Source organism: Chanodichthys erythropterus, chromosome 17, assembly GCF_024489055.1.
Source record: "Chanodichthys erythropterus isolate Z2021 chromosome 17, ASM2448905v1, whole genome shotgun sequence".
Classification (NCBI taxonomy): domain Eukaryota; kingdom Metazoa; phylum Chordata; class Actinopteri; order Cypriniformes; family Xenocyprididae; genus Chanodichthys; species Chanodichthys erythropterus.
The window spans coordinates 35,042,852-35,056,789 of record NC_090237.1 but is presented as its reverse complement, the minus strand read 5'-3'; positions in this window follow the sequence as shown (position 1 = coordinate 35,056,789).

Sequence of the window (13,938 nt, the reverse complement as noted above, 5' to 3'; positions counted from 1 at the left end):
TGGAAACGCGGAACAAGGGTGTGTCTACCCGGGGGACATATTTATCCCTTTCTGATGAGGAGGAGATTGAAATGTGGCGCTTTGCCGATCCTGGAGTGTGATTGGCTACTGTTATCTGAAGCAGCCCCGGTGTTGCCCACCCTAGTGTGGAACTCATTTGCATAGCATAAAGTACAGTGTTAAAATAGTGTCTTTAACATTTTACCCATGCATTATTTCTTTACCAAACCTCTTTCACATTATTAAAGGCATCGTAGGGAACAGATAGACACCAAACACGATATGAAATGGTCAAATCATCATCCATGCATTTGTTTATCTGTTAACAGGTCTGTCCCATGACCTGTTGTTTTAGCTGTCAGTAAACATTAACATAAACTGTGCTTTGCATGAAGATGGAGTGGATGTGATGCAGTTTAGATCAAATTAAGGCCTCCAAACATAGGTATGAATGGATTTAGATAGATCTCTGTGACCTCTCTTTATTTCAGTCTCTGCTGCTCCATCCAGGAGGTCCTGAAGGAATTTTTATATGCAGTCCTTGAGTTTAATGGTTAGAGTCAATGAGAAGCCTTCTCCTTGATTTTGGTGGGTGCAGAATGTCCCCCTTCCTGTTCTGGAAGAGGTGTCTGGTAGTTGTCCCAACATCTTATCTGATGTTGCTGAACATTTATTAATGTTCATTCACCAAAGATCCAATCACGGTGTGGCACATCTTCCTACACACCAGCAGTTACAGAGGGGCCCTGTCGTAAACTGCTCCCTGGAATGCCATCTTGACTGGTGTTCACAACAACTGTATGGATAAGTTACACATAGAAGTGAATAAGTGTGTTCTTGATTAAAACACATGGTGCGTTCCAAACAGGATATATCGCCCTCCGAAGGGCACTTCAGAGTGAAAATAATCATGGCCGCCATATTGAAGGGTAACGCTTTAGATTACAGCCCAGAAAGTACTGCATAATTACAACGAATTTACATTGTAACTTGTGATAATTAAGTTGTCACGGCTACACAACCTGCACCTTCAGACACGGACACTTACGCCACGCCCACTCGTTCACAATCACCGGAATACTGAACACCTGTGCATCATCACCAGAGCCACATATAAGCACACCAGTCCCATTCACTCATTGTCTGGTCTTGCACCGATCCCTACACGTCACTCGACCTCGTCTTACCTGAACATTGTACCTACTGTTGTCTTCATCTCCAGTCCTGAGTCCTCCGTCATCATCTGTGTCACCACCGTCATCATCTGTGTCACCACCGTCATCTGCCAAGGAAAGTTTACATTGTTATACCATTCACCAGTTCTACGTGTCAAGATTCTTTACCTGTGTCTTCACCTGTGTCTGAAACCTCTGTTAATAAACACTGTTGCACTTACTTCATCTGTGTCCTCGTCTGTGTCTGACATAAGTGTACCTAGCATAGTGGAACAATATGTAAAGTCTTAAAGGGTAACAACCAGGAAAATAAATTATTTATACTAAGTATTTAAGAACTAAGGGGTAGCCTACTTATTCTATTATGATAAACAATCTTACGTTTGGAAGCAATTTAGCGTGAAAGGGCACTGATTAAGTTGTTTCAAGGCAAGTAGAAAGAACTATTGCAATCTTTTTTAATACATGGGGAAATATACTTTTGTTACATGTAGTTACAGGGCAAGTATGGGATTGCAGGCTGTAAATTAAAGTAGTGCTTGTTACAATCGTTTCATGTAGTTACAGGGTAGACTCCGAAACCTTTATTTGAAAAACAACTTAATTAAAAACAGGTCTACAACACATTTTTTTAAAAACAACTTTTCATTTCAAATTAAAGTCCTGACAGAAAGTAACACGTTTTGTCCCTTTTTTTGTTGTTGTCGTTTCTCTTTCTTGGCTTCCTCCTGCTTGTTTCTCAACTGATGAAACACAAAATATAACTTTATTTCTTTCTTTTTGTTGGTTATTTTTGATTTATTAAATAAATGAAGAAAATGTTCAGGAGAGGGCAAGGCCAACATAAACAAAACTTTCTAACTGACAAGGGTAGCATTAAGAAACCTATTGTTACGGACAGAAGGGCTGGTGACAACAGGAATACAAGCAGGTGGTGTTTTATTAACAGACAGCAGTAAGTGACAGTGAAGCAGGTGAGTGAATAGCAGATATAGTCTCTGATCAGTAATAGGAAGACTGATACTATCCTTTGCTTTGCAGGATTGTGAATCGTGGATGGGTGCTGGTTGAGGTGCTGGATGAAGGAATGACAATGATTGGTAAACTCACACACAGACAAAGCCACAGGAGGATAAGGGAAACATGCTGGAGTGGAGACGATAAGTATCATGGAAGCTTTGGAGATAAGCAAAACGTGTAAACGAGACTGGACAACTGACTGAGGTGAGTGGAGTGTTTAAGTACTGCTGTGGTAATGAGTGGATGGCTTGCAGGTGCGGCATGGCACCCTCTCCCTATAGCTTCTGAATTGAAAACAAAATATTTACACAAATTAAGAATGAAAACAAAATATTGATAACATAAGAAAAGAACAAAAAAAAAGAACAAAAAAACAAGAAAAAAAACGTGCAAGTGGTTACACAACTCATTCAAAAAGTTGAGAGCAGAGCAAGACTCCATTTAGTTCTACACATGAACTCACACAAGACAAAATACAAAATAACAATTCTAGATCAGGGAAAAGAAGCGCATTTCATCAGCATTAGTGTTTGGGATCTCTGAAACATGCATTCAGCTGATGAGAATCAGGTGGAACTCAATTAGCAGCCTGCAAAGGAGACAGGCAGGAAATAGAGAGAAGGAGAGAGAGGAGAGCATGTACACAACCCATAACATCCTTATCAAATACTATCACTCTCCCCAAATCACACATATATTACAAATACGTCCACTGAACGTAACAGATAGATGATGAAAATGTCCTTTTTTTTCTGATAAGGGCTTTATAATCATTCATTATTATGTAAGTAAAAATGTTTCTTTGCACTCACATTATGCAATATAGAACACAATTTAAAGTAGAATCAAAGCCAGAATATCCATTATATTTCTCTAGTGTATCTTAAATTCATATATATATATATATATATATATATATATATATATATATATATATATATATATATATATATATATATGTGTATTGTTGTGGCAAAAATACACCACTTACCAAAACTCACTGTGTAAGAAACAAATTCAGTCCCAAGGGTCTTTTAAAAGATTTATTTCTTGCAAGAAAGATCAAACTGCAGTCATACAAGCTTTAGGAAGCTAGTAGAGTGAAAGATAGACAACAGTTTCTTTCTGTTGCTCTTATACCCCTAATCTCCAAGGTTGAAACCTTATTCTCTCCCATATTGGGCCAGCAAACCAAAAAAAAAAAAAAACAAACTCAGTGACACCCGTCACGTGACACTCAAAACCTCATTTTACAGCCCCTGTTTCTTACTTTAACATTTGTCAGTTGTTGTGGTCTGAACTCCAACCAAAAATAAAGACCTAAAGGTGAAATGTCTCTCTAACTTAGGCTTTACACATAACACACATTCCATAGAGCACAGGTTTAGTACTTCAGGATACAGCTTTTCAACCTTGGCAGTGTTTTAGAGGAGATGTACAATCTTCAGCAATATAAAATTTCCACAACAGTATGTATATGTATGATTTCATGTAATTTGTGAGCTTAACTCCATTCATTGGAGTGGTAGGCCAAATGTACAATGTGTACAAAAATGTTCAAGTGTACAAATGAAATATTTCTTCTGTTTACTTCATCTATTCCAGGGGTGTCAAACTTGATTCCTGCAGGGTCACTATCAGATAATCAAGGACTTCACGATTACTAGAAACTTCCAGGCAAGTGTGTTTTCTTTAATATTTTTGTATTGTTAGGGGATTTTATGGTACTAAATTATATTTATGGAACAGATAATCAACTTATTACCTGTTAATAACTTTTTGAGCATAGACATGAAAATAAAAAATAAATAAATAAAAAAACATGCTGTAAATCTTGAATGCTTTGTAGCACAGACTTAAATTAAAAACTAACTAGAAAAGTTAGAAGTTTATTATTATGAAAAATGCATAAAATACTATTTTTAAATTTTATATGAAATAAATATTACCCAAAACATCTAAAGTTGTGTTTAAAATTTAAGGTTTCAAGATGGCTGACTTTGATAGGTTTCTGGGGCTGTGTTCCAGTTGTTTTTTTAAGCCCTTCCCTCGCTAACTTCCCTCAGTCTCGTTGACTCAGATGTGCGTCATTGCTTACATTGCATGAGTGCCCACTACTGGTGGAACTTTTTTAATAGGCTGAATTGTAATATCCTAAGCCCTTGATCACTTGGAATCCCCTATGGAGTTGATTTATTATTTATTTTTTTCCCTAACAAAATTGTTTAATGCAGCATTCTATATGTATATGTGTTTGGGTTGTTTTAAATATAAATAAATAAATAAGATATCATAGATTGGGGTAAATTAAACGCAGTATGCAGTGACGTCACAATCGTGTTGCATTGTGGTATATGGAGCTGCCTGAAGTGTACATATGAAGTAGACTCGCTCCCACAGTCAAAATCGAGGGAGCCAGGGTCTGTTCATATAAACTTCTCTCGTCCACTTCACAAAGTGGAATGTAATTCAAAATGGCAGCAGGGATTCCCCTGAGGGGAAGTACTTAGGGAAGTTTGCAAGTGCGTGTGTAAAAGTGGAGTGGAATGCAGCCTGGGGGTGCTTCTCAATATCCTTCCTCGTCTCCTCGCTCCTCCGTCCTCCATCCTATGACCCGGAAAACAATCGAGCTCAGCCATCTTGAAGGACATCTCAATTCTCTAATTGCACCGCAAAGAGGCGAGGAACAAGGAGTGAGGAGGCTTCCTGAGGAGTTATGAGTGAGGATACACAGGTGCATCCTTTGCGGAAGTCTTTCTCATTGAGAAACGTGACGCACGCATAAATTCTCCTGCCCCTTCTTATCTGTCACAATAATTTAAATGTATGCTTTACTTTTACAGATTAAATAAACTTTATATCTCATATATTTCAACTAGGCATCTTGCTTTATTAATATTTATTATATTTTTTTAAATAACCAAACTTTAACAACATGTGGGTAGATCCCTCGAGCGCAGCTGATGACGCTTTGAAGTGACGCTAAAGAGAGCGAGGATTTATCATTTCACTTGATTCAATTCCTCCGTCCTCTCGTCTTTTCCTTGCGTCCTTCCCTCGCATCCTGGAGGGGTGGAGCTAAGACGCGAGGAAAGGAAGCAAGGAAAGGAAACGAGGATGCACAAATAAGAATTGAGAAGCACCCTGGGTCACAGGCTGTAGGAAGCATCAATTTGGGTGTTAGGAAGCATCCATTGTCTTGAATCTGCTACTACTACCATTTAGAGGTTGCACTGGATACATCAACTGATTGTCATAGTACTGTAGGGGAATTTTACAGTTAAAGACCCAAAAGACCAGATATGATGAATGAAGACCCAGAGTCAGGGTTTAAAAAATAAATTGAAGATAATTTTACTGAAGAATAGTTGGCAGTTTCATCAGAAGGAGCCAGCTTCAAGTCTCACAAGCATAGGCCGCTCTGCATACATTCACATTTCCACAACAATTATACTCTAACATAGTCCACTAACTACATCGTTACTTCAGGTTAAACGATTCTGATTGGCTGAGAAAACTAGACAAAATTAGTAATTTTCCACACATGGACAGATAGTCAGAAGCATATCTCCATCCATCATGATGCTGACTCTTGGATTCTGGATTTAGGCAAAGGATCTCCTTCTAGGTCATGACAAGGCGTCTGCAGAGCAGAAGCTAAGTTGTCCACTAGCACTCATAAAGGACCTGTACAGAACACTTAGCGCACATACAAAGATACACATGATTCACAGCTTCTTCAAAGCTGAAGTTGGCCTGAGCTTTAACTGTAAAATTTCTCAAAACATACTAAGAAGTTGTACTTTTCTCTCAGTGAGAGGTACAGACAATATACATCATTATTCTCTAGTGTGTGAAGATGAAAAGGAAAAGAAATGATTTAACATAAGTTGAAGAAGTCATTCAAATAATTTAATATTTACAAAACAAATTTGATTAATAACTTGATTATAAATCACTCCAAATATATATATTGAAGTGGCAGTGGATTCCAGAATCCAACCCTTAATCCAATAGTTTTTATTTTCCACAGTTAGTGGAAATAATACAAGTACATTTGTTCCAATTGAAACACTCATCTGTAATGCCTAATTTCAAATGCTTAAATATATAATTCTAGATAATAATAATAATTCAGCTCCTCATTTTCATATACAACTGATAATTTGCAAGAGCAGAACATGGTTAATTATCCCACTGTTCATCAGAAAGGAAAAAAAAAAAAAAAAGAAGTAGTTCAACTGTAAAAATAAAAATAACTTACCCCCCAGTAAGCAAGTAACTGACTTACACATTCACATACTCATTAATCAACTTACTCTTACTGAGTTACTAACAATAGTGGAATATGGAGTCCTCCATCAGTGCATACAAAATGTGTGGGACTTGACAGCATCTGACACTATATGATTCTACCTACTGTACAGCTGATTCAGTGTTTATAACCCCACCTAAGTTTTTTTTTTTTTTTTTTTTTTTTTTATCTTGTAGATTTAATTATGTCAACTATGCTACAATGAGAATGGCAATGAGGTAACTAAGTAGTGAACGACAATAAATATTATGTTGGGTTTATGGTCACTTTTATCTTTTTTTTTCTTTTTTTTTTTCTTCAGTGTGTTACAAGGCTCAATATGACCGATCCAAGGACACACAACATCACAGTGTAGAGGCTTCCAAAATGAAGGACAGCTGTGGAAAAACAACAACAACAAAAAAAAGTAACTTTTTTTAAACAGTTGTCACACTGTACATAAACATCACATGATTTTCTAAGAACAAAAACACTACAGTAATTCAGGGGCACCGTTAGGGTTTCTGGGCCCCTGGCTAATTTGTACTCCGGGCCCCAATGCTCCATCCCCAAATTATCTTATCTTATTGCCACATATAACAACAATCATTATCAATAAGCATAACAATTACTGCATATTCATTAAGAGACAACAACAATCTACATTCGAACAGCTTATTAAATTAACTGAAATTATGCACTTATAACTACAAATGATTATATACTATATACAGTAAAAGTAATTAACGCCATTGTACTCTCTCTCTTTCTCACACACACACACACACACACACACACACACACACACACACACACACACACACACACACACACACACACACACACACACACTACTGAAAATGTTTTGATGTCTTTATAAACCATCGACTAGTAATTTTTTATTCCCCAACTGCCAAGTGCCATGTTTTTCTTACAGCAAAATCTTTAATCAGATCTTTGAAATCAAGCCGTCTTGCTAAACGTCTTCAATAGACAGCATTGCCATTTACCATTTAGTCTTTCCTGAGACGTTGCTGATCTGAGGTAGTTCTTTACTAGATTAAGCTTACTGAAGGCTTCTCTCCACTTGCAACAGTCACAGGCAAAGTGCAAAATATGCACAAGGTAATGCACACTTTACTGAAAATACTCTGGAGCTGCATCTTGTAGATTTGATTCAAAAGCTCAAGTGGGGACAACTCTGAAGGGAAAGTAGCTGCACATACAGCACTGAGATGTCTCATCTCATTAACCAACTCAGGTGAAAGATCACTGTGGTATTTTTGCATTAGTGGATGGCACACAACTGAGACGATATTCTCATTCATATATTCAAGTTCATGGCTGTTTAAAATGGCAGTATCATGGCAGTATAAAAAAACTGAATTTCTGAATACTACTTCAGCATCCAACATCTTTCCCTTTACTGAAAAAAGAAAACATAAAATAACACTTAAAGGGATAGTTCACCCAAAAATGAGAATTTGATGTTTATCTGCTTACCCCCAGCGCATCCAAGATGTAGGTGACTTTGTTTCTTCAGTAGAACACAAATGATGATTTTTAATGATGATTAATGATAATTTTCATATTTTCATTTTTGGGTGAACTATCCCTTTAATTCCTTAATTTACTCTTAACCCAGGGCTGCGTTTCTCAAAAGCATCATGAGCTATGTTGATAGAAGAGGCCATTGGTGGAAAAGGCTCTACGATCTTCTTAGGCTTACAATGCTAAACGCAGCATGAATCTGCATCATGCTTTGCAGGGGACTGCATTAGGAGAGTAAATTTAGGAAATAAGTGTTATTTTATGTGTTTTTCAGTAAAGGGAAAGATGTTCGTAGTTTATGTTACTGTTTAATGTTCAGTTATGTTGGACATTCAGAAGAGTTTCTGTTACTGAATTTTGCAGTTATCATTGTGCTTAAGAGTGTGTTTTAGGCACTTGTGCTTAGGCTGTGTTTTATGTGTCAGTGATTCGTGCTAATGTCAGTACTGATGACTGCCTTTTCGTAGTGGTTCAATGTATATATACATTCAATATATACATTACGATTAGTTAAAACAGCGACCGGATCATTGAATCAGTGAACTGAACTGATGAACAGCACTGTTGAGCCAATTAAACTGATTTAACTGGAATAAACAAAATTAAGTTGTGTGTAAAAATGTCTTCAATTAAATTAAGTAAAGGCAATTAATTAATTTTTGGGTTCATATATATCAAGTTGGAAAAGGACTTTCTTCATATAAGACAAAAAAGATTATATCAAAATTATTAAGTAATTTGACCTAGCTGGAGAAGATAATATCAGGTTATTTAATTATCAGGTTATTTTTTTAGGTTGGTTGAATTCAGTTATAATCAGCAATCTTAAATCACTTATTTCATTTCAACAAAACTAGTCATTGTAGATGTTACCACATGAAGAACATTTTCTAAGTCTGACTAAATTTTTTTTAGTTTATGGAACAACATACTGTATCTTCTCTCTCAAAATGGCCCAATGTACAGGGCTAGCAATGAAAAGGCAGTAAATATATATACAGTTTTTTTTTGCTAAAATCATTTAAGTTCATTTTTTTCCTCATTAAGGTACACACAGCACCCCATATTGACCGAAAAACACATAATTGTTGACATTTTTGCAGATTTATTAAGTATTCAGACCCTTTGCTGTGACACTCATATATTTTATTCAGGTGCTGTCCATTTCTTCTAATCATCCTTGAGATGGTTCTACACCTTCATTTGAGTCCAGCTGTGTTTGATTATACTGATTGGACTTGATTAGGAAAGCCACACACCTGTCTATATAAGACCTTTATAAGCTCTATAAAAGCTCACAGTGCATGTCAGAGCAAATGAGAATCATGAGGTCAAAGGAACCGCCTCGAGAGCTCAGAGACAGAATTGTGGCAAGGCACAGATCTGGCCAAGGTTAAAAAAAAGATCTGCTGCACTTAAGGTTCCTAAGAGCACAGTGGCCTCCATAATCCTTAAATGGAAGACGTTTGGGACGACCAGAATCCTTCCAAACTAAGCTATCGGGGGAGAAGAGCCTTGGTGAGAGAGGTAAAGAAGAACCCAAAGATCACTGTGGCTGAGCTCCAGAGATGCAGTCGGGAGATGGGAGAAAGTTGTAGAAAGTCAACCATCACTGCAGCCCTCCACCAGTCGGGGCTTTTTTTTTTTTCATTTTTTTTTTTCATGCAAGACACATGAAAGCCTGCATGGAGTTTGCTAAAAAACACCTGAAGGACTCCAAGATGGTGAAAAAATAAGATTCTCTGGTCTGATGAGACCAAGATAGAACTTTTTGGCCTTAATTCTAAGCGGTATGTGTGGAGAAAACCAGGCACTGGCCATCACCTGTCCAATACAGTCCCAACAGTGAAGCATGGTGGTGGCAGCATCATGCTGTGGGGGTGTTTTTCAGATGCAGGGACAGGATGACTGGTTGCAATCGAGGGAAAGATGAATGCAGCCAAGTACAGGGATATCCTGGATGAAAACCTTCTCCAGAGTGCACAGGACCTCAGACTGGGCCGAAGGTTTACCTTCCAACAAGACAATGACCCTAAGCACACAGCTAAAATAACGAAGGAGTGGCTTCACAACAACTCCGTGACTGTTCTTGAATGGCCCAGCCAGAGCCCTGACTTAAACCCAATTGAGCATCTCTGGAGAGACCTAAAAATGGCTGTCCACCAACGTTTACCATCCAATCTGACAGAACTGGAGAGGATCTGCAAGGAGGAATGGCAGAGGATCCCCTAATCCAGGTGTGAAAAACTTGTTGCATCTTTCCCAAAAAGACTCATGGTTGTATTAGATCAAAAGGGTGTTTCTACTAAATACTGAGCAAAGGGTCTGAATACTTAGGACCATGTGATATTTCAGTTTTTCTTTTTTAATAAATCTGCAAAAATGTCAACAATTCTGTGCTTTTCTGTCAATATGGGGTGCTGTGTGTACATTAATGAGGAAAAAAATGAACTTAAATGATTTTAGCAAATGGCTGCAATATAACAGAGTGAAAAATTTAAGGGGGTCTGAATACTTTCCATACCCACTGTATATTCGCTATCTTGCAGAATACTCTCAATCATATCTGCAATTTCTTTCAGTGTCTTTCTGCAGAAGTCCTTAAATTGAATAAACCGTTTTTGTCATTGTTTACTGCACCGCTTGATGTACCTCAGAAGTAACACATTCTGCTCTGTGTGGGAAATGTCTAGAGTTGGATCACAGATAACTGAGAAACATATTGCATCTTCCCTTTCCTTCATGATTGTCTCTCTTCTCACACACATCATCAGTCAGCCTGTCCTCTTATTCCTAATTTTATCCAAGTAGGCTTTACGGAGTGGATCATATTGTGACAAAAGTTCAACTTTGCCAAGGAAATTGCTATTATACACATTATCAAGGTTTTCAGTTTTACCACAAAAAAGGCAGTTTTTGTGATGCTAAATGTAGTCACATCTAGAATTCGTTCTAGAAGAGCTCTGTTTTTCTCAATTTCTGTTTTTAATTGTTGGTCCACCTGCTTATTGATAGCACTTGCTGTCATCACTGAGAGGTGCAGGTTTTTCCATTTAAAGTTCTGTGGACTTTGTTGCTTACATACATCCTGCGCCATGATACTTCAGACATCTTATATCCATCTCTATTGCTTAGACTCTGGGAACTTCTTTTCAGTTCACTTGAGAAAAGTAAGCATAGAATACAGTATAAAGCATAACCAATAAGAAAACCAATCCCTTCTGAGATTGTTCCTTCCATTGACGGCCTTTGTGAACTGCAAATATTATGGAAATCCTTAGCAATCCTTAGATTCTTGTGAATCTACTGGTGTATCCTTCAACTTGCTGAAAATTATCTCTCTTTCAAAGTCTGTTCTTTTGTCTGGCCAGAGATTTGGGTCATCGTTGGTAACTTTCCTAACCATTTGTTGTATTGTCTTGTCTTGACTGTACTGACTACTTTCATCATTGCAGTCACTACTCCTGTCCTTGACCTGATCTTCCTGCCATGCACTTTTCTCCAATTTGAAATCATGAGAAGGCCCTGGGTCTAGACAAGGCAATATGTTTCAATATACTAATAAAATAAATCTGTAAATCTTAGTCTGTAAATTTAAAGAACTAATCCGTATTCATTACATTAGCAACTTACAAATCCTTTCTGCACACAAATCACACAAGATGTTAAACATTGACACCATTTATATTATAAAATTAAAATTCAATACATTTAAACAACAACAATAAAGCTTGCTTTGTAAAGCTCACCTTCTGCCTTAGATAACTCAGTCACCTCCTCCCCCTGTCTTAGATATTCTTCAGTCAAGGCATGAATAGTTATCCCTGACAAAGTGTTTGTTTCTGACACAGAAGGGATAGTTTATAGGTCAAGGAATAAATAAAATTTACTACTACTATTATTATTATTATTATTCACACAATAATAGGTTTCACACACCAGGAGCTCCATAAATAAACTTGGAAATTAGTTAAAACAGTTACACGATCATTGAATCAGTGAGTTCAACTAGAAAACCGAATCAGTTCTATTCATGAATTAATCATTCAGACCGGATTTATGGGTTTCTCCAATTCATTGAAATAAACAAACTCCAGCTATTTATTCATACGGAGCACAACACATGACATGCAAGAAAAAAGTAAATCGTGCACACGATTTACTGATTCGTTCCCTTGATTTATAAACTGTGCGTATGATTTAGCAAATCGAGGGAACAAATTAGTAAATCACGCAAGCGAATTATAAATGGAAGAAACACATTAGAAATTTGTGCGCATAATTTACCGTTTTTTTTTTCTTTTCTTTTCCTGCATGTCATGTGCAGGGCTGCTGTTATGGTATGGTGGTGTAGAGATGAGGCTGATACGGATTTCCACAATAATATTACACTTTAATGAACACAGGCGAGGAGAAACCAACATACACATGTAAATAACATTCAAGACGGACGAGGAGTGAAGGGAGTGACTGCAATATAAAGGGAGTGCTAACAATAGAGTCCAGGTGCAGGTGATGAGTGATGATGAGGAACTGACGAGGGAAGTGAGTGCAGGTGTGGAGAACAGGAGGATTCTGGGAAATGGAGTCCAGGGAAACAAGGGATCTGTAACAGTACCTCCCCCTCCCGGCGGGCGCCCTGGAGACCTCAAACCGGAGCAGGGGGAGGAGTAGACTGGAGTGGAGGTCTTCAGGGCAGGTCCAAAAACCATGGCGGGTCAAGAGCCGTGGGCAGCCATGGTGGATCAGGAGCCGAAGGCGGCCATGGAGGGTCAGGAGCCGTGGGCAGCCATGGCGGGTCAGGTGCAGCGGGCAGCCATGGCGGGTCAGGTGCAGCGGGCAGACATGCAGCGGGCAGACATGGCGGGTCAGGTGCAGCGGGCCGCCATGGCGGGTCAGGAGCTGACGTCCTCACGCCGCCAAGCCCAGTCGGCGCAGAAGGACCGGCGGGAGATGGCGGAATCCATGGCTCCGCCGACCGAAGCGCAGCCGGGGCTCCAGAAGGCCGCAGTTGAACACAGACGACAGACAACAAAGTGAACACTAGGGGGAGTGAGGAAGCCACTTGAAAGCGAGGGACGGAGGACGGAGCGGAGACGGAGGAGTGCAGTCCAGAGGGGAAGGCAGGCTGACGAGGGACCAAGGTGTGAACGGGGGCAGGATGGAGACTTGTGAGGCTGGAGGACTGATGGGCAACGGTGGAGCAGAGGGAGGTTGGAGCCAGGGTGTAGGTAATCGCCCAGAGGTCCGAGGTGGAGATCTGGGCGAGGGGGCTTGAGGAGGAGGTGCAGTGCATACATAAATGGATGGAGGTGGGAGAGGGAGGCAGGGAGGGAAAACAGTCTTTGGGCTGGCAGGTACAAAAACACAGTTCATAATAGGGGTAGCTGGCTCGGCGGCGGCTGGAGCGGCTGACTCGGCGGCGGCTGAGACTGTAGCGGCTTGCTCGGCGGAGACTGTAGCGGCTTGCTCCAGTCTCGGCGGCGGAGACTGGAGCGGCTTGCTCGGCGGCGGAGACTGGAGCGGCTTGCTCGGCGGCGGAGACTGGAGCGGCTTGCTCGGCGGCGGAGACTGGAGCGGCTTGCTCGGCGGCGGAGACTGGAGCGGCTTGCTCGGCGGCGGAGACTGGAGCGGCTTGCTCGGCGGCGGAGACTGGAGCGGCTTGCTCGGCGGCGGAGACTGGAGAACTTTGCTCGGCGGAGACTGGAGAACTTTGCTCGGCGGAGACTGGAGAACTTTGCTCGGCGGAGACTGGAGAACTTTGCTCGGCGGAGACTGGAGAACTTGGCTCGGCGGAGACTGGAGAACTTGGCTCGGCGGAGACTGGAGAACTTGGCTCGGCGGAGACTGGAGAACTTGGCTCGGCGGAGACTGGTGAGGGCCAGTTCATCCTCTCAA